Source organism: Opisthorchis viverrini (assembly GCF_000715545.1).
Source record: "Opisthorchis viverrini unplaced genomic scaffold opera_v5_89, whole genome shotgun sequence".
Classification (NCBI taxonomy): domain Eukaryota; kingdom Metazoa; phylum Platyhelminthes; class Trematoda; order Opisthorchiida; family Opisthorchiidae; genus Opisthorchis; species Opisthorchis viverrini.
Window position 1 is genome coordinate 978,565 of NW_008751744.1, and position 5,680 is coordinate 984,244.

The following is a 5,680-nucleotide window of genomic DNA, read 5'->3' on the forward strand; positions in this document are numbered from 1 at the left end:
GGTAGTCGATGAGTATTCAGAAAAGTTCAGGAAGACCTGTTTGAGAAGAAGACGGATACACAGTTTTTATATACAAGATGCATATGAGAGTTTTGCTTCCCCGCCCAATAGTCTGTAGCTGTTCAGTTGGTGTTTTTTAATAAATTATCCCGAAGCGAAGGCTTTCTTCCCTTCACCGGCATTATTAGTCTGCATGCTATCTTCGTGTGTATACGGTGTTTTTGTAGCTCGAGGCGTTCCCGTGTGCGTTCCAACTCATAATGCCTGTGAATACCGATCATGATTCGAGGTGTGCGCATCATTGGGGATAAACCTTCCAAGTGTCCAAACATTGATGTACATGTAGCGGGAACATGTCATCCGCTCCAAGAGATTGATGGGCACTAATGGAAACGCCATCAGACACTTAGTACTACGCCATTACGGTTAACCGTACAATCATACTCTCGACTGTGTCACACCCATACAAGCCAGTATTCACTCGAAACGACCCTCATGAATGTTGTGGTTGAAGCAAAAAATGGACAAGGTCGTTCTTTCACCAGTTTTGTTTGGTGGGCACTGGAATGGCATTACACATGCATAGGTTTTCTATACACACTTAAGTTGTAATCAGTTGCTACAGAAGCAGATGGATTTCGAGTTTTCAGTCAGGTTTTTCTGAAATCCCAGTGTGTATAGGTCTCTAAATGCATCTAACAAGGGGGCGTGCTATGCTAGAAACCAACGTAGTCACAGTGGGCTACGTTGGACTACTACAGAATTGACGATTCGATGCAAATTTGGTTCTCCGCTTTTAATTTAACAGGTTTTTCGTGAAAATTAATGATGTTGAGCTAATGTGAATACTCAAGTTTGGAGACCGGGGGCTGCTTGTCATATGGAGAGATCAGGACGTTGATAATTCGTTTAATGTGACATGCATCGATTGTAACCAAAGAAATCTGCCACCAAAATGATTGTTTTTGCTGTGAAACAATTCAAAAAGAATCTTCCACGAAGGACATTTCGTACGGGACCTATTTATACACCTTCAGGAAGGGCAAAATCTGTCGTGGGCTATAGCAGGTTTTTCAGCAAATTTATGAGTAGTGCATCACGTTTATGCAGTGTATTGCGATACTTACCTATCGTTCTAACTGAAACACTAGGCAGCCTGGTACAGTGCATTCATAAACGAGATTCAGTTGAGTTCTCCGTGAAAACCGAATTTCTATGCAAATGAGTGTGAGCAAGAAAACTGAGCATCACGACGTACGGACCAAACATGATGTCGTAGAATGGGCAATCCGAACTCCTCTGGCACTAAGACCAATCTTCATCTAGAGAATTCGTTCCGGAGAACCCATTATGGTGAGCCAGTTGTCTCCCATATTCACTAGGCAAAAGCTGTTGGGTATGTAACTCTTACGAACAAATGAGAATAGACCCATGAAGAATCAAAGGCCACTAAAGCTTCGACATCACATCTGATCTCTCTGTGAAGGTACGCTCACGCTCCAAACACCTTTCTTATTTCCTAGTGCTCGTGATACGACAAATATGGTTTTCTCGCCAGTGACTCTCCAATTGACTCACCTCCCTTTGTCACCAGAATCTAACCCAAAGGAACAAGCTTTCATCTGCGCATCATTTTCAGCGCTGTCTGTCTTGCATCGAGCTCGCATTTTTTCCCTGGGGGATAATCGGCAGACAACCCCCATTCAGTTGATTTTCTCGCCAGTGACTTTCTAATTGACTCACTTCCCTTTGTCATCAGAATCTAACCCAAAGGAACAATCTTTTATCTGCGCATCATTTTCAGCGCTGTCTGTCTTGCATCGAGCTCGCATTTTTTCCCTGGGGGATAATCGGCAGACTACCCCCATTCAGTTGACTTTAAACTGACTTTTTGTCTCGTACTTTTTGTCTCGGTCCATTCCCCGTCTTTTTTCTATTGATTTCTCACCATGGCAAATTCATGTCTGTAGCCTGAGTACTGCAAGTGTTCCAAAAGACTGGTGAAGACTGGTGGGGTTTTTATTTTGGCATCATACAAGTCTCGAAGTGCATGCTCTGGGAGAAAAGCGTACGAATTAATCATTGCACACAGTGTCGTGTCTGAAATAGCTCACATTCGAATACTGGCGCCATTTGCTATGGGATCAAATTCAGAGTAGTGGTTGTCACTGGCTGTCCCAATGCTGATACCCATTGACAGATGAACATTAGTCAGTGTCCCAGCTGCCTCGCAGAGAGAACTGATAAACTGTGGGACAGCCCAGAGAAGAAGGGCAGAGGAGAAGATAGTTTCATATAGCCAAACTTTGAGTTCACCACCGACCGGTTGATCCTAAACCTCACCCGTAGCCTGGGAACTGCGTCATCTGGAAAAAGAGAACGCAGCTATCATGGGCAGGCTACCTGATACATTCGTAACGGGTACATCTATGGTCTCCCCTGATCCGCTTAACAAAAAAAACGACCAAAACGTGTGACTGGATGGTTGTTGCAGTCCATCAGAAGCTACTGGATTGTCATCGCGTCGGAACACAGACGTAGACGACAACCGATTTATGTTGGCAAACAGTTTTGAACCCCTTCGATGTAAGGTCAGGGAGGATGAATACCGTTCTCACCACAATATAATGAGTGCGTACAACTCTAGGCTGTCCATTGTACGTATCCACTACAGAAACAGAGCGCTGTACTCTGTCATCGAAACATTCGATGAACACATTGGATATGATCATTGAAAACGCGAGTTCCACCCATATCGAATTACATGTATCTGCCTGTCTTTGTTGTATAGGACACGGATAGATGAACACAACTCAAAAGGAAGAATAATTCACATGAGGAATAAACTTTTCGCCTGGGAAGTCATCACTCCAGTAACCAGTCTGCACGTGATGTGAAATCCGTTACTCAAGGACTAGTGGGTGCAAGTCGATCACACAGCGGATCTGCAGCTTGTGGCCAGTCGGGTGATCGACTGCCAGTCAGGAAGCTGCAAATCCTGCCGATTCGTGAGATGCGCACTGCTGATAATGAAACATTCGTACAGTGCTTCTCGGCCTTTGGCGTGGATTTTCATTGCCTAATTGACGAAATCACCATTAGAAAACAACTGGTCATTCTCAAGCGCGTCGGGTTCAACCCAGGTGAGAGAATTCGGCATGAATCCTCCTTGGACGAGATTTCCATTGCCTAAATGACGAACTCACCGTTAGAAAACAACTGGTCATTCTCACGTACGTCGGGTTTAACCCAGGTAAGAGAATTCGGCATGAATCCTCCTTGGACGATCTAGAAGCCAACCGCCCTTAAATACCGAACATCAATTGGACGGATGTGTCACGTGCGGGCCACGGACCAAACGAAGGCATGCCTTGATTGGTCAGAATGTCAGCCAATCTGGATCGTGCATCTTTAGCTCGATGCTTCTCGCCCCCTCATGGAGATCCTAGCATGATATTGTGGAACATTCTGTGATGACCCTATAAATACGGTTGTAATAATCTTCGTTTGTCTCCATAAAAGGGCTGTCCGAATCTAGCGTGCCTTTTGATAAATCATGGTGGGCGCAGCGGAAAGCCAAGGACCGACACACTACGGTTCAACAAGTCACACACTACACTGTTACACCGGATTTCGCATGCACGTTATATATGTGTGGCGCATCCTAGCTTCCAGGTGAGGTTAGGTGAAGCGACAGTTCAAATGGTTAGAACAAAAGAAAATCAGGCGAACAAACAACCGTTTTTACACATTCGACTTGACCGGACTGCAAGTCGGTTTGGAGCAACAGCTCATACATTTGTTTAAACGGCAACTAAAGGAGCATCAAAGAGAAAGCGCCTTCCCAGAAAATAAGCATCATCACCTGAGTATGCGCAACACCTGCAACTCACTGTTAGTAGACTTCTCATATGCGAATTCAGACGACTACACAGCGAACACATCAGGTGAAACTGTTCGATGTTTTGACCGCCGAAGATGGCTGACATTAAAACTTTCGCCGCGTCTGAAACGCGCTGTGAAACATGTGCCTTGTCCCTCTGTTATTCTGTGTGCATGTCACACCTGACCTTGGGCCGAGCTATCGATCACGTGCAGAATGTCAGGCTCGAGTCAGCTTTGTACGATGAATTGGGATGGCAACTCTGTTAATGCACGAAGGCGTTCTGTGATTAGTCACTGATACAGCACAGCGACCCTGTACATATCCGTCGAGATTTCGCGGTGGGAAATACATGCATTATATCTTGGACTGATTTTGGTCGACAAATTCTAATCTCACGAAGAACAGATTGAATATCTTCATACGTTTAAAACACGACAGGACAAACCGCATCATAACGTCTGATGGAGGGAATATCACAATCGCCATGAACCTTAAAGAGGACAAAACAGTATACCATCTGCCCATAGGACCATGCATACATATAAACACCACTGGCCCCAAGAAGGAATGAGAGAAATGAACCTGTCATCATCAAAATGCCTTCGTGGCATCAAACTTAAACTGGGACCAGAATCTAGCAACCCGGCTGCACCACCAAAAATACACAAACAGTGTACCCCAATATGTCCGGCTGTGGACTATAATGGGTATCCCAGTGGTAAATTATTCAAACATAATGCGGCCATGCAGAAACCAGTGAAACGTGACGTGGCAAGTCAGGTTTTTTTCAAAAAGTAAACCGACGATGCAGCCTTGTCAGTTTCGATTTGTTTTGTTTCGCTTTACACCGAAGAGACCAGTAAAGCTTCACCTCAAAACCGCCTCGTGTTACCATTGCTCGTAATAAGGAAGCTTGCTGCTCGCTATTTAATTGTTCCCCTTGATCTTCCATGTACGGTTGAACCTTGAGAAACTAATTTCCAGGCAGTTTGGCCCGTGAGATCACTATAAAACTCAAGCCAGACCACCACATGAAGGTAGAAGCTACTGGTCTGAACTGGTTGGTAGCTGTCCGTGGATCTTAAACTATTATCTTAGATCAGACGAAAAATAAGTTACCGGGCTGTCGAAGAGTTTTCAGCAACCTTGTGAGTAGTATCCTTTAGGAAAACATACTGCGATATCTCGAATATTGCACCAACTGCAACAGGAAGCGGATTTAGTGCAGCAATTAAGTTAAAGAATATCATAAACAAGAGACTCGTTTGAGTCTTCTGTGAAAATCAAATTGATTTTCAGATGAACGTGTTTGTTGATTTACTGAGTGCATTTGATTCAGTTCACCCGAATATGGCCTTCTCTGTTGGACAGGAGATTGATAGCTATCTTGACTCATTGTTATTCGCATGAGCACGAGAGAGGATGTTACAACACAGCGAAGTATACATCGCAAATGTAACTGGACCGATTAGTATGTGCACTTGGAGAATTTCGCCCTCTTAGAACTGAAAAGAAATCCCATCAGATGCATCAGTGAAGTGGAAAAAGATTCCTTCTAGTGAACGTCCACCACGTGAACTAGCGTTTCAGACTGATTACGTAATCCACTTCCCACTGGGAACAATGAAATCTGTAAAAGTAAGGAGGAAAATTAAATCAGTACACAGGAAACGGGTAGATGAAAGTCACACATATAAAGGAAAACAATGACTGAATTGATTTCCAGGAGACTAAATTTATGGTCTATGTTTACGGTGTCGAAATTATTCTTGAGTTCTAGTTCTTCCGTATGTG